General features: G+C 40.6%; 1 protein-coding gene and 1 long non-coding RNA gene across 5 annotated transcripts in view; one reads left to right on the top strand and one right to left on the bottom strand.

The window, feature by feature from the left end:
• Window positions 1-12080, bottom strand: part of MED4 (mediator complex subunit 4) — a 56199-nt gene extending 44119 nt beyond the window's left edge. The window contains exons 1-4 of one of the 4 annotated variants that reach the window (XM_038569520.1): window positions 11928-12080; window positions 11587-11699; window positions 2536-2656; window positions 2015-2084 (exon numbers count right to left, since the gene is read on the bottom strand). The gene's annotated coding sequence lies outside the window, so the exon portion shown is untranslated. Of the gene's footprint in view, window positions 1-2014; window positions 2085-2535; window positions 2657-2747; window positions 2870-4200; window positions 4274-11586; window positions 11700-11927 lie in introns of those variants that run through there. The other 3 variants (XM_038569521.1, XM_038569519.1, XM_038569522.1) reach the window with 3 other exon arrangements.
• A 5159-nt stretch (window positions 12081-17239) lies between these two features.
• Window positions 17240-21231, top strand: LOC111091745. Its single transcript, XR_005375973.1, has 3 exons — window positions 17240-17350; window positions 17769-17963; window positions 19027-21231. It is a non-coding gene; the product is annotated as an uncharacterized LOC111091745 (long non-coding RNA).
• Window positions 21232-24516: the final 3285 nt, after the last annotated feature.

The raw sequence follows: 24516 nt of genomic DNA, 5'->3' as shown, positions 1-24516 counted from the left end.
GAAACATTTAACCTAATTGCAAACACCATACCTTAGCACTTAATTCAAAGGAGAGTAATCTAACTGACACCACCAAGGGCAGAACCAGTTGCAAACTAAAGAAATAATAAATAATAATAACGATTTACAAAGAGATGTGGGTAAGGAGATACCAGAGACTAGAAGAATGGGGAAAGAAGGAGTCTCGGGTATAGCTATGATTAGGACCAACAGGCACAAAAAGAAATATAAAGGTAGGGTTTTTTAAAAAGAAAAAATGTGCCTGATTAATACTGTCTAATGGAATTTCCCTCCCATTTTTTACAGCATAGACGTATTAGTTGTCAACCTATGTTTTCAAATAAATGATAGCGGAACAGTGATTCACGATATTTTTAATAGATACAGTCATCAACTCAATGATATTCATGCCTTGTGTTCATGTTTTTTAAGGGGCAGAGTCATACCTGAGCACAGTCATGCCCCTCCAGACCTGAGAAAGGAAGCAATCATTGTGAGCTAATAAATAAACACGACCAGCGGGAATCAAGGGGGGGACATTCAGGAGCAGAAATGGGGCAGCTTAAAATAGTTTTCAAAAGAGTCTGAGAGCAAAGGAAGGACACCGAACAACGAAAGGAAGGTGGTGGACGGTCAAGACCATACGGTATTGAGAAACTACAAATCCAAAAGAAGGAAAATAAAAGACAGTTCTACAGATTGCTGTTGTGATTCAAGCCATCTCAGATAAAATCTATAACAAATTTCCAAAAAAATTTAGGTGCAATAAATTTGATTTTAAGATGCTATGCTTTCTATTTTGGCAGCATTTTCTCATATCTGCAGACACTTACTCTTGAGGCACTCAAGGCTCTCCTCATGCCTCACAAAAGGGAAAATACTGATGTGGATTCGTTAGTGTGAGAGTAAAGACAGGTATCAACTTCCCAGGAGAATTTACAAGCTAAAGCTCATCTTTCCACGAGAAGGAAGTTTTAGATGGAAAGCTTGTGGAAGAGGCACGAGAACCTTCCGCCCGCCCCTTCTCCCACATCTCACTGAAGGCACGTTTCTGGTTTTGCCTCTGTCTTCCGTGGTCCCATTTATGACGATGGTTGTTATCTGGTTCACAGACTCATCTTCCCGTTGTCTTTGCCCATATTGAAAGAGTTTCCTTCCAACAAAACAAAACAAAACAAAACAAAACAAAAAAAAACATAAAAAACAAACAAACAAAAAAACCACAATGGGATTTGTGTAAGGAAAAGGTCATTTCGGTAAAATGGTGCCATGGTGGTTTGCTATGTCCAATCGATGATAAGGTCATTGAAAACCCACTAAAGAGCAGGGCAGAGTAAGGGGGGCCAGTAGCCATTGCACATACAAAGGTTCACTGCTTTTGCTGACAACTGGGGCGCAGGGGCCGATGCTCCAAGTCTCCAAGCCAAAGCTTGTTTACAAGGAGGTGAAGGATAGCTTCCTTGGCCACGGTCCGCAAGCCGCCCTACTCTGTCCTGGACTCGATAGGAGGAGGGTGGAGTAGGCACACAGAATTTTGACAATGCTCCAGTTCTTTGCACCCCAAATATTTACTGAGACAGTTGGGTCATTCTTTAGAGATGCCGGGCCTAACCTACAAAAGCTGGCAGAGGGACAGGAGGAGAAAGGGCTCCCTCTGTTTGGTAAAGACGGGCTCACTGGGTCTAGAGTAATTGCCAACGCAGCGGTACAGAAATACAAGAATTGTCCCACACACCGTCTTCAAACCCATCACCCGTTTGAAAACCCAGCTTCAGGGCGGCTCGCCTATGCAGGCCCCACGTAGGGATTTCTGAATCTCTAGGCAGCCGTTTCCGCTGCCTAGAAAAGCCTTCCCCTCATCTAGAGTCTACCTTTTCTTCTGGATGCTTCTGCAGCTGTCTCCACATCCCACTTCCTGTTTTAAGCCGCTCCCAGTATCCCAGCCCACAGTGATCACTTTGTTTTTCAGCCTCCCACACCACTCGCCTAGCGCTGGTAATTCTGTGGCATTTACCTGTTTATCCATTCAGCTCCCCATTGCCAGCATCAGGCTTGGCACCTAGCAGCCAACCTTCACTCTGTGCCTAGAAGTGATGATAAGTTGTTATTTAGACAGGTGTAAGCATGCCCGTCTCAAGTTCATGTCCATGTGATTTTTATGTAATTTTAAAACTCCAATGAAAGGTTTTCCAAGGTTAAGATATTTGAAATATCCTAAATCCTTAACATGTAGTCATTTTCAGACAGCATGGGTTTTATTAGGGTGCATAAGAAACAACACTCAGCCGATGTGCTGTCAAAGGAAGAACAAGTACCTAGAGAGAGTGACAGGAACAAAGAAAGGATCCATACAGTCCTAAACCCACACTGGTATGACCAACTGGTCCAGTTCTACCACTGGAAGTCCCACGTCCCGGACAACCCCTCAATCCCAGACAAACCAGCACAGTCAGTCACCTACCAGCTGGCCAAGGAGCATTTTGACAAGAAGCAAAGTTTTAAACAATGGGCTGAGTCCCCTTTCTCTTCTCTCACCTCAAATCCTAGTTCCATGGGCTTCTGCAAAGATGCTCTACTCTTCGAAGACAAGTACCCAGTTCCCAGGAAGGAATCCTGGGTTTATTCAATGCTCTCCACTTCAGAAGCAGTCTGAGGCCTGGGAGGACAAATGGTCAAGGGAAAAAGCTTTACACAAAGTTCTCACAAAACAGAAACTAAAAGGAATATTTGGAACAGGAAACTGTGACCTTTATGGCATGATTCCCAAAGGGAAAGTCAAAGGCAGAGAGACTCAGGAAGGCAAATGTCCAGAGTCCACAGGAACTCCAGCTTACACAGAACATTCCATACCAGGCCTGCTAATTGCAGAGCCAGAGCAGCTGGTGTGATAATGTTCCCTTGCAATCAACCCAACTGTGACAATTCGAGTGGATACATTAACAAGAAAACCCGGAACCTATGATTATGAGCACATCTGAATGTTGTCACACGGAGCAGAGAGTAGTAATATATGCGGAGCCACAAAGCTCCTTATCGCACAATAGACACGTTGGGAAAGCCAAAAGGGACCTCCAATGAGCATAACAATAACTGCACCGTAAACAATGGTGTATATTCAAAAATCAACGTCAGCTCTGTGGTTTGCAGAATGCTGGGAATTTTCTTCCATAGTAGAATGAAAAGCAAACATCATCATTTTCATCTGCGTCATGTTTAATGCAGCAACTCGGAACAATAAGAACAAAATTGGGAAATGGGAATTCTACTCTTTGTATCTCTACACTAACACTCAAGATAAAGGTGGAGTTGACTTATTTAAGTATAGATTTCTGGGGGCGCCTGGCTGGCTCGGTCTGTAGCTCATGCAACTCTTGATCTCAGGGTTGTGAGTTCGAACCTCACGTAGGGTGTAGAGATTAGTAAAAAAAATAATAATAATAATAAAACTTAAAAAAAAAAAAAGAAAGAAAGTCTAGATTTCTGTGACTAAAAATGTTCCCGCGTCCTGTGGCACACGAGTAGGGAAGGCAGCTTGGCCTAGAGCTGAAATTTAGGGTACGTGGTGCAGGATGTAATCTTACCTCCAGAGGGTATTGTTTCCTCTTCCGGATGGTTGGCCTGTTTATGTAACCAGAGACTAACCCTCCACCAGCCCCCACTAAAAAAATGGGCCAGGCCAGATCACAGCAAAGTGGATTAATCTGTAATATTCCCATAAATTCCCTCTTGTCCTCCCGCTTTAGAGAGAGTTCAGTTTTCTCTATGTTGAGAGACTCACGCTTGGCAGCAAGCCAACCCACACAAACTGTATGTGGAAAACAGATCACACCCCTCTTGCTGGGTCAAAACAAGAGGATGGCCACTTAGGAAATGAGCCCAGTGGGTATTTCTGATCATCTTTCGAGGCAGGAGTTTCAGGGGAGCTCAGCGGCTGGGGGACTGAGCAGGAGGGATTTCAGGGCCAGCCTGGTCTCCTGCTTGAATTTTGATGGAAGCTGATTTACAACTGAAAAAGGTCCACTGGCCTCTCGTTAGAGAACCAAAAGCCTAGGAAAGTTACCAGAGATTCTGACAACTTCCAAAGTCAGCCAGGGAATCTGTCCCAGCCCATTAGTCTGCTGAATTTAGAAAGCTGGGCCCTGGAAAGGTGCCCCAGCAAGATGCCCAAGGGAGTCAGATTGAATCCGGCTAAATGCTTACTCTGGAAAAAGGAAGGCTTTGTCCCCTGCAGCCCGCTCAGTGCCAGAGGCTCTGTCCGGGAGACCGGCTGCAAGTACAGAAATATGGGATATTAGGTCATCCGCCCCGCCGAAGGCAAATCCAACAAATCCACACTTCAGGTCGATAGATAATTTCCATTTTCCTAATACTTGTTCATCGTGAAAACTTCAGACAATACAGAGGACCTAGTAACAAGTGAGGGACTTCCCTCTCACAGCCGGCCCACTCCCCCCAGTCCCACTTGCCAGGAGTATTCACTGTTGGTGATTTGCTCATAGTTCTCAGGGCCTCCAGTTTCTACGAATAATAATAAAAAAAGATTGATCAGTTTATCTATCTCTCCATCTATCCATCCCACGCATCTCTCAACCGCCCATCTGATTCCATCTTATTTTTGCAAAAAAGGAGGCACTAACATATATATTCTTCTTCTTGAGTTGTTCACTCCACAGATCACTGAGTTTTTCCATCTATCTCATTCTTTTCAATAGCAACACAGTGTCCCATTGTACAGATGTCCCATGATTTTATTTCATCCTTGAGCTATTGATGGACATTTATGCTGGTTCCAATTTCTTTCTTCTTTCTTTCTTTCTTTCTTTCTTTCTTTCTTTCTTTCTTTCTTTCTTTCTTTCTTTCTTCTTCTTTTTTTTTAAGATTTCATATATTTATTCATGAGAGACACAGAGAGAGAGAGGCAGAGACACAGGCAGAGGGAGAAGCAGGCTCAAGGCAGGGAGCCTGCCGTGGGACTTGATCCCAGGTCTCCAGGATCAGGCCCTGGGCTGAAGGCGGTGCTAAACCGTTGAGCCACCTGGGCTGCCCCTCAATTTCTTTTTTTCCCCCAATTTCTTTTTCTATTACAAAACTGCTCTAATAAATTCTTAATTAAAAGAAATTATTATGAATGGGTATGTTGTGTTAAGGATCATACATTGTGCTAAGCCCTCTATCAGATAGCAAGACAAATAAAATATATTGTTGCCTACTTGGAGTTTACTCTCTAGTGGGGAAAACTATAAATACCTGACGTATGAAAAAAAAAAAGACTCAAATACTAAGTCATTATGCAAATAATATTTTAAACCAATAACATTCCCTGCCCAGGGAGCAGGGAAGGGAAGCATCCAGTTCTAATAGCTGGATTAGGAGAGGTTTCATGAGTGGACTTCATCTGTGTGGAGATTTGCTTCAGTGTATTCGATGCAGGGAAGTTGAGGTAGAAGCTTGTAGAATTCTTAACAAAGTCATCCTTTTCACCATGCACTGACATACGATTTTTGCTGTCTGAATTTCCTTCAGCAAATATAATTTTCAGAAAGGCCTGGGAGTGCTTTGTCCTCCTTCTAAGCTTATTTTGCTGGGTTTAGTCTGAAACTGGAAACTCACTCCAAATAAGCCACACGGTACTGCTTTTTTGCCCTACCTCAAAATTTTCTGGGTGAAAGTATGTTCTCCAAATCAGGCACGTCATAATCTGCTGAATTATTCTCGTTACGTGTGGCGTGACTGTCCAGAAAAAGACCTTTTATCAGTACACTAAATCCAACAATGTGTTTTAAAAAGAAAACGTGGACTAACTCACTTGTGATAACAAATCTCTTTAAGTCAGAATCCTCCCGGCAACCACGTAAACATGCTGAAGGGAGAGTTTTTATTTTTAAGCAATCTTAATTAGCAGGTCTTTTTCTTATTAACATCTTCAAAGTGCTTTGAGCTCCTCCCCAGATGAAAGCTTCTGTGTGCGTACAAATTATTATTATGCTCACAAAATACACACACTAAATGCAGGAAAAGTGCAAACGGTTTAACTCCGCAGCCTGTGATGCCCTTGAGACACTTTGATCTGCCAATAGAGCCATCAATTATTCCATATCCTTCACTCTCTAAATGCACGCATCAAAGCATTCTCATGCACACCCTTGTGAATCCAGCTGTTTATTCCAAAATAGTTCCTCTTAATTAACCCTTGTTTCCTTTCCCCTTTGTTGGCAGTTGCTGATTCAGCGTTACTTCTTTCGAGGAGAAGGTATATGCAACCTTGGCTTTGGAATGGAAAATAACTCCTTTTCTTTTTTTTTTTCTCCACAAAGGGGGGTCATGACGTGAAAGATCTATATTCATAAAGGTTCTTTGATGACCTGGAAAATGCAGGTGATAGAGTAAGTGAGGAAAAGCATGGTACAAAAATGTATGGAGCGTTCTCTCAACTGTACTGGTAGTAGTTGCTAATAGGAATTGAATACGATCGTCTCGCTTGCTGGCCTCAGTGCTTTACCCATGCAAGACACTCTCATCTTCATCGAGAGGTGACTGTTGTCATCTCCCGTGTAGCCATAAAGACACGGAAACCCAGAAAGGTTAAATGATGAAGTTCTGTCTGGGTCCAAAGCCTGTTCCCTTAGTGACAGTCATGCTGCCTGTCAACAGTCACTGTCCCTCAGTAGAGAGATTTGGGATGATTTATTTTTTTCTCCCAACTTTTTATACTTCATGCATTTTATTTTTTTATTTTAATTTATTTTTTTATTGGTGTTCAATTTGTCAACATATAGAATAACACCCAGTGCTCATCCCATCAAGTGCCCCCCTCAGTGCCCGTCACCCAGTCACCCCCACCCCCCGCCCACCTCCCCTTCCACCACCCCTAGTTCGTTTCCCAGAGTTAGTAGTCTCTCATGTGCTGTCTCCCTTTCTGATATTTCCCACTCATTTTTTCTCCTTTCCCCTTTATTCCCTTTCACTATTTTTTATATTCCCCAAATGAATGAGACCATATAATGTTTGTCCTTCTCCGATTGACTTATTTCACTCAGCCTCATACCCTCCAGGTCCATCCACATAGAAGCAAATGGTGGGTATTTGTCATTTCTTATGGCTGAGGAATATTCCACTGTACACATAAACCACATCTTCTTTATCCATTCATCTTTCGATGGACACCGAGGCTCCTTCCACAGTTGGGCTATTGTGGACATTGCTGCTTTAAACATTGGGGTGCAGGTGTCCTGGTATTTCATTACATCTGTATCTTTGGGGTAAATCCCCAGCAGTGCAATTGCTGGGTCGTAGGGCAGATTTATTTTTAACTCTTTGAGGAACCTCCACACAGTTTTCCAGAGTGGCTGTACCAGGTCACATTTCCAGCAACAGTGCAAGAGGGTTCCCCTTTCTCCACATCCTCTCCAACATTTACTTCATGCATTTTAAAAGGAATCGAACTCACATACTAACCACATGAATTAATCAAATAAAAATAAAGAAGGCATTGTTTATGGGCGTGCTGACTTGGGATAAATACAAGAAACATGTCATTAAACTCAGCGTTTTCTGGGTCTTTACTTCCCTGTCTTTAAAACGAAGGGATTGAACCAAGAGATTTCAGAGGCACCTCTCAGTTCTAATGCGCGTCTTTTAGTTCCTGATTTTGCCGTAGAATGGCCCTTTCCTTCAAAAATAAGTAGGTTCTGATTCCCTAAATTTGCTCAAAGAACTCTGTTAAGCAGTGAGGGGAGAACCGCAGAACTGAATGTTAAATGAATCCAGGTTGTGATTCACCTTTGAACACAAGAGAAGAATAAAGACTACTTTTGTTAATGATGAATATTGAATAAGTACTCGTGTAAAGTTATTATGTAATTAATCCATTATCATCGTAAGTGAAGGATACGCACATTTTTCTGATCTAATTCCAGAGTAAAAGACAAGTTGCCTTGAAACTCAGGGCCAGGTCTTTTTCTGACCAGGGTTTAGTTTGGACATGTCTGGAATGCAGGAGTGAGAAACCCTTTGAAACAACACGGAGAGTGGGTGTTTCCAGCTGAGAGGAGCATTTGATCTTTTCTTGGAAAATAACTACCTGCACTACAAAGGAAGCTTGCTCGTCCCCACAGAGGGACACAGGAAGCAAGTGGCACCAACCATGAAGAAAGGACAGAACCGTCTATAATACTATAAATGTTGAGATGTCTGGGAAGCATGAACAATGTTTATTTCTGGCCACAGAGCACTGTACTTATTTCTTATTCCTATTTCTGAGAGTAATGAGTCCTCACTTTCTTTATTTGGAACTCTTTCTCATGCCCGGAGTTGCATTTTTCAACGAGAGAAATGTAAAGATTTAGCACGAAATGGGTGTTCAATAAATATTAACTTGTTGAAGGAAGCATATTATTATTTAAGCTTTGATTAGAAGTATAGTTTTTTTTTTTTTTTTTAAGTGAGACTTGGGAACAGTACTCTTTCCTTGATGAATGTCTCCATCTTCAAAAAAAAAAAAAAAAAAAGAATGTCTCCATCTTCTACAGATGCTAGATTCTTCATATAAACCATCAACTTTTAAAAAAAAACACTTTCTATACCATGTAGATCAAAGATTCAAATAGAAAAAAATGAAATCATGATAGAGTTAACACTATAATAATTAAAAATTTCAGTGTGGCAACAAGAGCAACAAAAACATACAAAATAAGGAAAAAAAATGGATGAAAGGTCTCAAAGTTTATAAACTTGCAGTTATAAAATAAAGAAGCCTCAGGGATGTCATGTACAGCATCGTGACTCTAGTTAGTAATACTGTATTGTATATTTGAAAGTTGCTAAGAGAGTAGATCTCGAAAGTCCTCATCACAAGGGAAAAACAATTTTTGTCACAATGTAGGGCAACAGGTATTAACTAGACTAGTTGTAGTGATCACTTTGCAAATGTTTACAAATATCAAATCATTATGTTGTATACTTGAAACTAATATAATGTTAGAGGTCAATTATACCTCAAAGAATAATAATAAGGAGGCTAAGAGATAATAATAAATAAGAACAAACAGATAAAAAAGACTTGTAATTCATATCAAGATCAAAATGCATCTACTAATGTATAAGAAGTTCCCAGCAATTGATAAGAAAACGACCAATGATCCAACAGAAACAAGAGGGGGGAAAATGAACTAAGAGTTCACAGAAAAAGCAACACATATAGCTCTTAAGCCTAAGAAAAAAACGCTCAATTTAACTCCTAATTTGTGAAAATGCAACTGTTTTAAGTTGTTTTTGCCCTCCCCATCAGATTGGCAAAAATCTCCAAATTTGATAACACGCTCCACATTCAAGACCTTGGGAAAGGAAGCCTTTGCATTATGGGTAGAACAGTAATTTGGTATAACCTCCACGAAGGGCAATTTGGGAGATTTGCTATGGAACGAATGAAGTATAAACGTCAGGACTCCTCACTTGCACAGGCCCCCTTTGAGGCCCTGGGAAGAGTCCCAACAATTTTTTAAAGTGTTATGGTGTTTTTGAGAACTTTGCAAAATAAGGTATTTTAATCACAATTGGTTAAAGCCATTGTTCTCTTTCCACTCAGACTTCCTCTCCATCTGCTTTCCTTTGTGAAGGATAGCATTGGAATGGCATCAGGAGCTCCTCAAATCAGGTAAAGGAAGCCGACTTGGAGGGACATTCAGCTTAGATTTAGTAGGAAATATTTATGTGCTGTGCAGTCACTTCCCTGAGAGCCAGGTTACTGCTAGGCATCCTGGGATTGGACCGGTTTCCACAGATACTTCTACTACTCCCTTTGCCAACCACCTGCTAGGCTGACTACCAGCTGCTACAGAAATATGAATATGTCTTCTGGTGCCTGGTATTAGAATCATGTAGGTAGTGGAAAAGAAACGAAGCTTGATATAAATGGAGCCAGAAACCGATCTGTGGGAAATTATTTTAATCATTAGGTATGTAAAATTATAAGCAGGATGCTTACTTTTTACAGATATCTGGTCAAAATGGATATTTTTGCCTGCCAGGATATACTTGATTATGTAGAGATTATAAATGCACCAGATATTTATAATCTTTTTAAAAATGGGAATCACATGAAATAGAATTGATCAGCATTCCTGAGTTGTAGGACACAAATTTGTAGCAGCACCACACATCGCAAGCATGTTTGTGTGAAATTGAATGCCTTATGAATCCCAACTGTCAAAAATTTTTAAAAAAAATTTTCAGCCAACCATGCTAAAGAGAAGACTGAGTTATCTTTCTGCTTTCTGCTCTGAAATGATATCACAAAACTGTGGCCATAGAAGAGGTAATTTGTGTATGCAGCCAAAAAAGGGGGGGTGGGAGTGAGAAAGGCATTATAGGGATATGCCAGGCAGTTCTTTAGTACAGATTTTATGTTATTTTTCAAGATTCTGTGATATTCATGGCATTTTTCAGCTTTTTAAAATTTAAAAATCTATTGTGATTTTCTTTCATATTCTATATAAATATTTATTTGCTTTCATATTCAAAAAATATTCATTTTGTACCTACTTTGAATTAGATAATTTTGTATCCTTTTTCTTAGTGAAGGCCCACAAAATTATCTTCAGGCTCCATACAACCTGAATCCATCTTTGTAGTTTACCCAAACCCCAGAAAATCTTAAGTGTGGGAATTTATCTTACAGTTGTTCTTCACATGTGTGAAATGATGTGTGTATGATTATTCAGAGCCAAATTGTTTGTAATAAAAAAAGGGTTGAACTCAATAGTTTGAACAGATTATGGCGTACAGGCACAAAATGTAATACAACTCTGAAAAATGAAGACACACTCTATATTCTGATATGAAAAGGGCTATGTGACGTACTGTTCAATGAATAAACCATGGGTCAGGACGATGTGTGTAGTATGCTACTTTTTATTTTAAAAATAAGCAGGAAGAATGGAATCATATATTTACCTTTGAGGAAGTAGGTTCTGAAAATTAATAAAAGTGATTGCAAGGAGGGAGCATTGAGTGGAATGGACACAGAAGAGGGAGTGAGATTTGCTCACCGTTTACCTCTATATGAGAGATGTTAATAACTTTCTGAAGATAAACTTTAAGATACTGACTTTCACTTTGGCCACACTTATGGGGGTGGGGAATGGGCAAGGGTCATCTTTTGACACCTCTTTGAAATACTAATTTAGTTGCTCATTAGCCTTCAGCTTTAAATTCATACCTATTCATTTTAGCATTATTTATACATAGTCAGCCTACAACCAAAGGAATTGTGACAACAACCTGACTGAAGTTACTATAAACATTCAAAAAATTGCATAATACCAATGAAAATATTTAATTATAAGAAAAATTTTAAATTAGCTTACTTGAAAAGAAACAAAGGCAAAAAATGGGTTTTATTGTCCTTAATATCCCATTCATATAAAGCAAAAGGAAGCTCTCAAAATTAAGTATGAACAATGGACAGGAATATTTCAGTCAGAAAAGGAGAAAAAAAAACATAAAAAGATTAAAGTAGGAAGCCATCATTAGTTTCACCCTCTCCTGCAACTCCATATCTAATATATTGCAAAATAGTGTCAATCTTACCTGCTAAGTGTCTTCACCATCATCCTCTCATCACCCTAATTAAGGTTAAGACTAGTGCAGCACCCCTTAAGTGGCCTCCTTGCACTCTCTGTAGCTCTTCTTCATTGCATTCTCTGCACAGAGATATCATTTTTAAAAGACTAATCTAATTATATCTCAACTCCACACACCATTAAGACCCTTTCCTGACCTTCCATTGCTTAAAAAAGGTGAAGATCAAGATCCCTTAAGGATCCTTCTCATTTCAAGGGCTTTAAACAGTGATGTACCCTTCCCCCCACCGTATCCCACCCATCCATTCCCGTGAGTTAGTCAATGTTTGCTCACCCTTCAGATCTTACCTGAAAGCTCATTTTCTCAAGGAGAACTCCCAGACTAGGCCAGGATCCTGATACAAATCTGAGAAACACCCATGCGGCAGCTTCCTGGTGCTTAACACAGGTTTAATTCTAATTCACTGTGTCAGAAGTGCGAGTCGGTAGGGACTGCCCCTACCAATGACTCTACCAGGGCAGCAACTGTCCTTTGTGACCTCATTACCGCAGCACCAAGCATGCTGTCTGATGGCTGGGACAACATTTACACATTTGTTGAACAAATGAATGAACATTACTGATAATAAAAGAAGATAGGGACCTCAGAACTACATACTGATTTAACCTATAAAATTGGTAGAAATTAAAAAGGAAAGCCAGTGTCTACTTCTCATTACAGATATTCAGCACCCTTCTACCTTTAAAAAAAAGTGGTAAAAACACAATGTAAAATTTACAATCTTAACCATTTTGAAATGTATAGTTCAGTAGTGTTAAGTATATTCGCACTGTTGTGCAATAGATCTCAAAGTTTTTCATCGTGCAACACTGAAACTATGTACCCATTAAACAATCACTCTTCATTTCCCTCATTCTCTAGCCCCTGGTAACAACCATTCTACTTTCTGCTTCTATGAAATTGACTGCTTTAGATACCTCATATAAGTGGAATCCTACAGGATTTGTCTTTTTGTGACTGACTTATTTCATTTAGTATAACGTCCTCGGGTTGCATGCGTGTTGGAGCATACAACAGGATCTCCTTCCTTTTTAAGGCTGTATAATTTTCCATTACATGTATATGCTACCTTTCATTTCTCCACTCCTCCATCAGTGGATATTTGGGTTGCTTCTATTTCTTGGTATTGTGAATAATGTTGCTATGGACATGAGCGTGCAAGTATCTCTTTGAGATCGTGGTTTCAATTCTTTTGCATATATATACCCAGAGAAGGATTGCTGGGTTTTTTTTTTTTTTTTGGGGGGGGGAGTGGTGGTGGTGGTGAAATTCATATACCATCAAATTAACCATCGTAAAGTGAACAATTCAGTGGTGTTTAGTACATTTACAGTGTTGCACAAGCACCACCTCTATCTAGTTCCAAATCCATTTTCAACCTTCCAAAAAGAAATCCCATTACTCATTAAGCAGCTGCTCCTCATTCCCCCGGCCCCTGACAAACCAACAATCTCCTTTCTGTCTCTATGGATTTACCTATTCTAGGTATTTCAAGTGAATGGAATCGTACAACATGTGGTCCTTTGTGTCTAGCTTCTTTCGCTTAGAATGACGTTTTCAAGGCTTATACACATTGTAGCTTGTATCAATATTTCATTTCTTTTTTATGGATGAATACTACTCCACTATATGGATATGCCACATTTTGATTTATGCATTCATTTATTGATGGACACGGGTTGTTTCCACTTTTTGGCAATTGTGAGTAGTGCTGCTATGATTTCTTACCTTTCTGATGGACATGTAAACTGGTACCAAGCCTGCTGGTTCCTTATCTAGAGATGGTAACTGACAGGGATACTCCATCATGGTGCTTTGGCTGGGACTGACTCATCAGTGCCTCAGTCACTGGTGGCAAAATATTTTTAATAATGACAAGCAGGGATCCCTGGGTGGCGCAGTGGTTTGGTGCCTGCCTTTGGCCCAGGGCGCGATCCTGGAGACCCGGGATCGAATCCCACATCGGGCTCCTGGTGCATAGAGCCTGCTTCTCCCTCTGCCTGTGTCTCTGCCTCTCTCTCTCTCTCTCTGTGACTATCATTAATAAATAAATAAATAAATAAGGAGAATTATTTAAAAAAAAAATAATGACAAGCAAATTACCACAAGATTAATGTAAGAAAGTCATGTTCTGTTTCCCTGAGCCCCATAAAAAATTGAGACAGAAATGGGTTCTTGGCCAAGAATAGCCAAAGATAATCTGTCCAAGTGACCAATTACAGGGCCTGAAGTAAAAATTCAGTCTAAATAAGCATAATGACTATTGGCTGAGCCAATCAGATTACTTCTGTGGTGAAAATGAGCTGAAAATAAGGAAGAGTTGAGGAGGGACACCTGGGTGGCTCAGCGGTTGAGCGTCTGCCTTTGGCTCAGGGCATGATCCTGGGATCTGGGATCAAGTCTCACATTGGGCTTCCTACAGGGAGCCTTCTTCTCTCTTTCTTTCTTTTTTTATTTTATTTATTTATTATTTATTTTTTTTTGGGGGGGGGACCTTCTTCTCCCTCTGCCTATGTCTCTGCCTCTCTCTTGGTGTCTCTCATGAATAAATAAATAAAATCTAAAAAAATAAGAGTTGAGGAGTTGGTGATAGGAACAGAAGATAAAACAGACCAGTTGTTAATGGTGGATCTCTAGGGCAGAGCATCCTGAGCTGTGACTGTTGGAGGGTGACAAGGTGACAACCAGTCCTCAGAGCTCCCTGCATCCTGAATGACCTTCAGTTACAGCCTGCACGGCTCAGCTAATTCTTTTTCATTCTGTGACATTACATGAGGCTTGGCTTTATGGCCTGCATTCCTGTCCTGAATATTTCTCCAATTGTCATTCCTATAAACTTCTCAGTGACTGAAGTGACCTGAGTGACTCTTTGCATCCAAAGGAGCTTAAGGAAAACAGCTCTGAAAAGAAGTTAGGTTGTATATCAAGCACTTTATAATCATTCAGGCTCCATGAATGAGTAACTGCTCTCTGGAACCTCAGTCCAAGATAATCATCCCAAAGTCAGGAAAGCCATATGTACAAAGAAGTTAATCTCAACTTCAGTTTAATGTAAGAAATTGGAAATATGTGTCCAAATGTAGGAGAATGATTTTTAAAAGAAAAAAAAAAGGAAGTTACCTAAATTAAGTTACTTATTTATTCAGAATTATGCATATAAAGAGTTTTGTATTAACATTGGCATATTGTTATATGTAATCTTAATTGGAAAAAAAGCAAGAAGTATATATTCATTAGAAGAATATTCATAGAAAGAAACATGGCAAACTATGAATAGTGATTATACCAAAAACCTTTGGATGATTTTCCCCATATTTACATTTTTTAATGAAATGTGCATATGTTGTTTTTATAATGAGAAACAACTTTAAAAAATAGAAGCAGAATATAACACGGCTTTTAGACAAAATTAATCAGTCTATTCTAAATATTCTAAAAATACTTACTTATTGAAAAAGAGGGAAGGACCAAGACTTCAGTGCAAGTAGAAAACTAAAAGAAAAACATCATAGATTCTTGCAGGATTCAGTCTCCACTATATTCCTGGGGGAACCAGATGGGTCTCTGTTTTTCCAGAAGGTACAGGATACTGCGTTTTGTAGCAAGGACAAAGCACAGTTGGGGTAGCTGGGAACACCACCACTCTGACAGTTCTAAGCCCTTAATGGCTGAGAATGGCCAAGACACCGAGCTTATTAGAAAAATCTAGTGCTATTCCAGATGGCAGTTCCAACTGGCCAGATTTATAATTTTTCCATGTGGGTCAGAAACATATGCCCAGGATGTAGCATTGGCATTGTAGCAAGACTACAAGAACGCAGCCTATGAAAACTATTTGAATATTTGTTTCATTTGAATTTTATTCACTTTTCACACATGCTACTAAAGTATGCCCTTCAGCTGCTGAGCAAGCATGTATAGTGGCCGAATGGGCCAAAAGGTTAGAATCGTGACCCATTTTAATAATAACGGATCTTGAAAAATGTTTGTTCAAAAAGAAAACAAACAAACAATGGTGGCAGGGAGAGATTGAGTAATGAATTAATGGATTAAGCACTAAGTTATTGAGGGTTTACTATTTGCCAGGCACTGTAGTGAGCCTTGCGGATATTAATTCCTGCTCCCAGGGTGCACATATTCAACCAGGTAGGGTTACAAAGTAGGAGAGGGGAATACAACAAATGAAAAGAAGAAGTAAATTATGTAGCATGTTCAAGAGCTATGGAGAAAATAAAACAGTGAAAGGGATTAAAGAGAGTCAGTTGGCGGGTTTTTAGAGCATAAACAAAGAGATTAGGAAAGGTGACACAAGGATCTGAGCAGAAATATGAAGAACACATAGAGTAGAGCTCAGGAAAAGGGTTCCGGGCAAAGGGAACAGCAGATGTAAAAGCCCTGGAGCAGGATTGTCTCTGTCCTGTTCAGGGACAAGCAAGGAGGTCAGTGGCCTGGGAGCAGGTGACCAAAAGGGAGAGTCGTGAAGGAAGAGAGGTAATGGGGAAGGGCCACATCAGCTACAGTCTTGAAGGGCATCGTAAAAGAAGAAAGGGGACAGATGCATCAGCAGATGCTGATTAGCTGTGGAAGGTAATAAAAACAGATTTTGCAAAGATCATTCCAAGATCTTTAGCCCAAGTGACTGGGAGTAGGCGCAGTGTCATCAGCCAAGACAGGGAACAGAAGAGGAAGGACATATTTGCGCCACCGAGGGCATGAGAAGAGAGAAAGGGGACAAATTTTAAGTTTGTTTGGAAGGTAGTTCTTTTAAGTGCCTGTGGGGCCCCAGAAGTTTGAGTTGGAACCTCTGCAGCACAAATAGGTAATAATAATAGCAGTCAGATTGGAGATGCAATTGGTGAATTACCAACAGAAAGAGGAGTCCTCAAGTTATGAGAATGGATGAGCAGTGAGCAATGGCAAATGCTAATAAATGGTTGTTAAATCAACCCAGTGAAACGGCTCAGGGAGGGTGTTGGTTAGGATCTTCGTCATGTGAGGAACAGATAAGTGACCTCGGATATAGAGGTATTGTGAAGTTGCACAGAAAGCCAGAAGACATTCTTTGCTTTTTTTTTTTTTTTTTTTTTTTTTTTTAAGAATTATTTTAGAAAGAGAGAGAGAGAGAATACAAATGCATGCGTGAGTGAGTGGCAGGGAAGGCAGGGGTGGGGAGGCAGGAAATCTGCAGCAGACTCCCTGCCTGCTAAGCACAGAGCCCTATGCAGGGCTCAGTCTCACAACCCATGAAACCCTGACCTGAGCCAAAACCGAGAGTCAGATGCTCACCAGCTAAGCCACCCAGGCACCCCCAGAAGACATTCTCAAATAGCAGCAAGACTCATGGGGCCTGAAAGGTCATCAGGATACAGTGAAGTTGTTGTGACTAGGTTACGTGTTCATCTGCCCAGCTCAGGCGTCCTTGTAGTCAAGTTCTCTCTGCCCCTGCTTCTCCTGCCCTTGATACAATATCTCTCTCTCATGCTCCCTCTCACTCTCTGTCCACATTCCTCATAAGAAATGAGCTCATTTATTTAGTTGGTTATCACCCTCCATAGAGAACACTTGGTTGGAGCTCTTGAGCCAGAGTAGCACCAAGGCCAACCAACAGATGCTGCCTTGAGATCAATCGGGTGCTCGTCTCGTGTCCAGGCAGTTGTGAGCAAGCAACACATGGCACCTGGCATGGAAAGAATTATTATGCAGTCATCAGGTGGGGGTTGTGTCACAGAAGGTACCCGGAGGCATTCCAGGGGTAGCAAAACAGTAGTATATGGCATCAAAAGGGCAAAAAAGGAGAGTCTTAAGGAGGCAATGTTCACAGGGATCATATGCGGCACACATAGGTAATGATTAATAGCAGTAATAATAATAGCAGCTATCATATTTGAGGGCTTACTATGCATCAAATGCTGTATATACTAAGTGCTTTACATAATTATCCCCCTTAACTTTTATGATTGTTCTGTGACATTGGTATTCCAATGCCAAACTAAGCAACTTTCCCACTACATCTGGTAAGTCGTGGAGCTGAAATTCAAAGCAACATCTTTGAATCCAGGAATCAGTTTATGGATTTATTCTCCAACATCATTTGTTGTTCATATATTTTGCATCTTGCATTGTTCTAGATACTTTCATGGAGCTTACATTCACAAGTGGAAGACAGGCCATCAATAGGTAAACAAATAATAAAATTTAAAAGAGGAATAAAGGCCACATGAACTAGAAGAGGAGAACAGCCTATGCCTTGATTGAAGATGGAACGGGGGCATTGTTCCAGAGAGGATGAGCAGAGGAGCTTCTGTGAGGAGGTGACATTTGAGGTAAGACTTGAGGATGAAAAGGAACCAGCCATCCAAAGACCTGGGGAAAATCTTCCAGGCAAAAGGTACACCAAATACTGGAGCCAGGCAGGAATTGCTCCGGTATTTGAAGATACAAGACAAGGCAGGAGTGAGGGGGGAGGAGGAGGAGCACTTAGAAGGGCAGGCAGGGGTCAGATCAAGTAGGTCTCAAGGAAGCCTGGGTTTTATTCTAATCACAAGGGTAAAATCCCTGGAGGGTTTTAATCAAGGGAAGATTACAATGCAGTTTGAGTTTTTAAAAGGCCATCTTGGTACTGTGTGCAAAAAAAAGAGAAGGAAGAATCTAGAGCAGAAGTCTAGGGGTGATGGGTGATGGAATGAGGTGGCATTGCAGAGAGTAAGGAGTGGCTGAGAGCTGACATCACTTGGGGATCGACCTGCTGCAAAAGATGCAGAAGAGAGGAATCAAGGTTTGTTCATTTTGATAAGAGTGGTGATAGTATCACAGATATGCACAAAAATGCCTTTAGGTTTTAGAGTCGCAAACTGAAGAATTTGAGTTCAATGTCACAATGACTATACTTTAAAAATACTTCAGTTCAAAAAAATAGGTGAAATAAGCATGGTAGATGCTGGACCTATTGGTATTTATTAGACTATTTGCTCTACTTTTCAGGATGTTTGAGTTTTCCTAACAAAAGATTTAAAAAAAAAAAGATTTTATTCATTTATTCATGAGAGAGACACACACACACACACACACACAGAGAAAGAGAGAGAGAGAAAGGCACAGGTACAGGGAGAAGCAGGCTCAACACAGGGAGCCCCATGTGGGACTTGATCCCGGGTCTCCAGTATCATGCCCTGGGCCGAAGGCAGACTAAACTGCTGAGCCACCGGGGCTGCCCTTGTTTTGTTTTTTAACCACTTTAGGTTTTTAGTCTGAAATGGAAAAGGTTGGGAGGAGCAGGTTTGAGGGTGAAGAGAATCAAGAGGTTTGTCCAAGTTTGGTATGAAAAGCCCAATAGGCATCCAAATGGAGATGTTCTAGACTCACTCTCCTCTTCTTCCTCTGTAACAGAACCCTGGTATTTAGCTGGCTCTACTGCTATCTGAAATAAAGACTATTTCCCAGCCTTCCTGGCAGCCAGGCCTGGCCATATGACTCTGTTTTGGATAACAAGATGTAAGTGGACATTTTGTGAAGAAACGAGAAAGCCTCCTTAAAGGGAATTGAGTCCACTGGAAAGTGAACACTTTTGTCTTCCACTTTTCTCCTATCGCAGTCTGGAATGTGTATGAAATGGCTGGATGTCCAGTAGCCAACTTGAAATAATGACATGCCCTGAGGATGGAAGCCAAGATCTGGGATAATAAAACAGATAAAGGGAAGTTCCCTGGGTCTCTGATGGTGATTAAGCCACCATGCAAGTCCTAGTTTGCTTTCCTTCAAGCTTATACATCAAATATATTTCCTTATATATTGAATAAGTATTCTTGTATAATGAATTTTCATAAGCATTGAAAAAAATTACAAACTTTTATTTTGTTTAAGCACTATTATTTGGGCTTTTCCTGATAACATGCAACCTCATGTGAAACTAATCCTAAGGGCCAAAACTAGAGACATTGATTTGAGAGTCCATATCATAGAAATGGTATTTAAAACAGTGGGATTGGTGAGATTACCAAGTAGAGGTTGTAGAGAGAAGGCCTGAAATCAGTCAACATTTCCAAGTCAGACATAGAAGGCGGGACCAAAAAAAGAGCTACAAGGAAGAGTGAAATAAGTGGAAAACCAGGAGAGTGTGATGTCAATAAAGGCCAAGAGTCTAAATTATTTCTGGAAGGAAGGAGACTGAGCTATATCAAACACTACTGAGAAGTGAAGATAAGGACAGAGAATCGACCATTAGATGTAGCAAACTAGGAGCCACCGATGATCTTGGTGAGAGTCCTTTCAGTAGAGCGAGGACAGCCCTACTGAAGCAAATTGAAGAGTACGGGAGGGGAGAAGGTAGAGGAGGCAAATCTAGATGTCTCTTTTAAGATGTTTTGCTATAAAGAGGGTTGGGGAGGAGGCAATGGGTTCAAGGAAAAGTGTAAGATGTGCGATGTAAGGCAGGTCTGCAGACTGATAGGAGCGATCCACTAAAGGGAAGAATGGATAATGTGGGCGAAGGTGAAGAATTGTGGAAGTCAAGTCCTGGAGAAGGAAGACGAGATGGAATCCAGACCACACCAGGGAGGTTGACAGACATCGACCCACGGGAGAACAGTTCCAGGAAAATGGAGGAGCGAAATCTGATTGTGTGAGGTTCAGGAAGGACTGTGGAGCTAAACACACACACACATAAAATTAAACACATATATAAATGGTTGCCTCTGGGTAATTTGGGCTGATTTTTTTTTTCTTTCTGTGCTTCTTTATGCATTTCTGTGACTTGCAAATTTTCTAGGAGTACTCACTCCTGTCATAATTAGAAAAAACCTGAAAAACATGAAAGAAAAGTAAAATCAACAAGTCTGTTCATTTCTATCTGTCTGGGACTAAGCTTGCCCCCAGGGATAGAGGAAGTGCAGCCAAGGCAGTTAGACCCAGAAGTGACCCTGCAGGAGGGCCTTACGCGTGATGAAATATTCCTCCTTCTTTTTAAATCTCGAGTCCCCTCTTTGTTGAGATCTACTAACCACAAGCATTCTGGTAGGCAACACGCAATGGTACAGTCACTGTTCTATACGGTTCTATATTGTTCTATATGGGGCCAGGCTCAGGAGGTAGGCATGGGACATCACAAGCAGGAGAGCCTTGGAAGTCTAGGTAGATATGCAGTTAGCACTAGACATGCCAACCTGCAAGCAGCTGGCCAGCTCCAGTTCAAAAGTGGAACTGGTAGGGTCAGAGGTGGGTTCAGGAAGACCAAGCTAAGTCCCAGTAGGGCCCATCCCGCTGCTCCATCTCTCAGAGGCTTCCCAGTAAGGGAGCCCCATGCTGGTTATTGCCAAGTGAAGTTTCATGTACATTAACAGAGATGCACTCCGAGGACTGAAGGAAGAGAGCTCTCATCATGCAGCTTGGAACATGCCCCCATTACCAGACCATTCATCTGTCATGCATTATGCATTACGATATTTATAATCCCTAATTATACTGGAATTAAAAAAAAGATATTTATAATCCCACAATTACCTTATGAGCAGCACAATTATATCGCATTATATTAGTGTTTGTTTAAAAAGCACTGGGTTTTTAAATGGAGATATTTAAAATAAACCACATTTAAAATGAACCCTGTTTTAGTATTTCTTTATTTTTGTAATGAATAGACTTTACTTCTTAGAACAGTTTGGATTTTTTTTTAAAGATTTTGTTTCTTTATTTGAGAGAGAGAGTGAGTGAAAGAGAGCATGAACGAGAGAAGAGGCAAATGGAGAGGGAGATGTAGACTCCCCACTGAGCAGGGAGCCCGATGGACGATGTGGGGCTCAATCCCAGGACCCTGAGATCATGACCTCAACCAAAAGCAGATGTTTAACCCATTGAGCCACCCAGGCCTCCCTGGAACAGTTCTAGATTTATGGAAAAGCGGAGCAGATAGTAGAGAGCGCCCATATCCTCCCCTCCCCCACCCGCACATGCAGTTTTTCCTATTATTAATATTTTGTGTTAGAGTATATTGGTAGTACATTTGCCACAGTTATTGAATCAATGTTGACACGTGATTTTTAACTGAAGTCCACAATGTACATTGTGGTTCACTCTTCGCATTGTACAGATCTCAGGTTTTAGGAAATCTGCAAGGTCGTATGTGCACCATCACAGTATCCTACAGACTAGCTTTGTTGCTTTAAAAATCCCGTGTTTTCCTGTCCCTTTCTCATTCCTCAAGCCTTGGGCCCTTGGTAACCACTGATCTTTTCCAGAAGGTCATGGAGGTGGAATCACACAGTATGTACCCTTTTCAGACTGAATTCTCTCACTTGGCAACACACACTTAAGGCTCCTCTATGTCTTTTTCTGGTTCATGTTTCATTTTTTTCTAACACAGAATAATGTTTCATTGTCCAGAGGTACCACAATTTATGTATCCCTTCATCTAGCGATGGGTCGCTTGGTGGCTTCCAAGTTTTAGCAATTATGAACAACCCTGCTAACAACAACCATGTCCAAGTTTTTGTGTAAACATACATTTCCAACTCCTTTGGGTAAAGTCAAGGAGTGAAAATTCTGGATCATATGGTAAGCGTATGTGCAGTTTTGAAGAAACCACCAAATCGTTTTCTGAAGTAGCTGTACCATTTTGCATTTCATCAGCAATGAAGGAGTTGCTTTTGCTCCAAGCCCTTACCAGCATTTGGTGTTGCCAATGTTCTGGATTTTAGCCATTCTCATAGGCATGTAGTAGGACATCTCATTTTAATTTGTAATTTCCTAATGACATAATTATGCTAAGGATCTTTTCATATGAGTGTTTGCCAACTATATATCTTCTTTGGTGAGGTATCTGTTTGGATCTTTAGCCCACCTTTAAATTGGGTTGTTTGTTTCCTTGTTTTAAGAGGGTTTAAGTTTTTGTTTTTATTTTTTTACTTTATCTTCGACTTAAGTCCTTGATCAGATGTGTGTTTTGCAAATATTTTCTTTGGTCTGTGTCTTGGTTTTTCATTCTTTTAAGATTTATTTATATACAAAGAGATTCAAAAATTGCAAGTGACTCAGGCTTTTCTTGACTTCTAAGGAAGTAGAGATGAGATAGGTCATCCAGATAAGAGTTTCTGGACCTGTTTGGCCATGAAATATGTGAAGCTTTTAGCCACACAGAGCAGTAATCACTAGGGGACAAGTAAGAAAGAAGAAATAGTGAGATCGCCCTACCATAGGCCAAGCACAAGGCACTCTACATGCCTTATTCCACAACTACCATATGGAGTAGATTAGCTCATTTAGATGGGAAGAAATCTATAAAATCTTTAAGGATCAAATAAGTGAATCAAACTTCAGGATCTCAGAATTGAGACTCAAATAACTACATGATACCAGAGGGCCAGATGGAAGGCTGACCTATCTCATGGCAGGTCTTACAAAGGATGGACAACAGAACAAACAACTATGCTCAGAGTTGCTGAGGCTATTCTGGGCAGGTGTTGAGATCTAAGGGACTTTCATCTTGGGGGAGATCTTGTTCCATTAAAGTGGATCCAGAGGATCTGTTTGGTTTGGAGCAGGATTCAACGAGCAGCTGGAGATATAGAGAATGGGATGTAACCCTTAATCAGAAGAAATGCATATATTAGAACAGAATTAAGACTTCATAAAAGCAGGCCAGGGCCCAGTTTAAGGCTACAAACAGACCCAGGAGTCAGAGCCCAAAAGAAGAAAGCCCAGGTACACAGCTATGTGCTACAATGTCATGGGTATTTGAGAGAGTCCATAGCAAAGGGGGTGAGGTGGCCAGGCCATCAGAGAATCCTAGCTCAGGAGAACAAATCATTGTCAAGCCACTGGTTGGTGGATCTGAACCTATCTCTTCAGGTACCAGCTCCGGTTCTGCACATGGCTAAGGTTTCAGCTTAAAAGTCCGAAAGCCTGCCATTCAGAGAAGCAGAAAAAAGCTTTGAGGAAGAGGGCACCTGGGTGACTCAGTCAATTAAGCATCTGACTTTTGATTTCAGCTCAGATCATATCTTAGGATCATGAGATCAAGCCCAGAGCCAAGCTCTGCACTGGGCGTGGAACCTGCTTAAGATTCTCTTTCTCCCTCTCCCTTGGCACCTCCACCACTCAAAAAACAAAAAAAAAAGCCTCCAAAGAAAGCAGACACCTCAAGCAGAAGCTCGAGCTATAGGCCAATACTTGGTGAGGAAAGCCAAGATCCCAATTATCAAAAGTGAGGACTAAGATCAGGGTTATCTGATGCTTGTTCTCAGTGCTGAGCTAAAACTCCTGTGACCTCAGGATTCCTCCCAGGGATGAGTGCAGGGCTGAGCCTCAAGGTGGGGCCAGGTAGGCAGGACCACAGACAAGGGTGCGGCCAATAGCACAACTGGTGCTAACCCACCTCCGAGAGGAAGACCTGGACAACAGAGTCTATAGACCAGTCAGTCAACTTCTTTGTTTATCCTTCCACTGAGATTCCTCAAACTGAAAGCCCAGCTTCATCAGGGTTCAGGTGCATGGGCTTGATGCACTAGAAATTCTCCTGGAAAGCAATATAAAAACTGAATTTTTGTGCATTGTCTGATATTTTAAGAGACCTAGTGGGATTTGTTGTTGAAAGGAAATAATACAATGAATTACTTTGCAATATAAAATATTACCCCTAATTATTATTATTTGTAAATCTGGTTTCAACCCATTGGATTTTCTTAAGTAGAACATCCATTTAATCTGATTTTTTTTCTATCAGAGAGTAATATATAAGAATAACACTTATATGTTATTAATGTTATTATATATTAGCATATATTAACATATTATATATGTTATACATAAGTACATGTATATATGTTAATATATAAGAATCTGACATTTCTAAAAAAGTAATAGATGCTAATGCTAATACGTTTTAAT

This window comes from Canis lupus, chromosome 22 (assembly GCF_011100685.1).
Source record: "Canis lupus familiaris isolate Mischka breed German Shepherd chromosome 22, alternate assembly UU_Cfam_GSD_1.0, whole genome shotgun sequence".
NCBI classification, from domain to species: Eukaryota; Metazoa; Chordata; class Mammalia; order Carnivora; family Canidae; genus Canis; species Canis lupus.
Note: the sequence above shows the minus strand (reverse complement) of the source record. Positions and strands in the feature narration are given on the sequence as shown.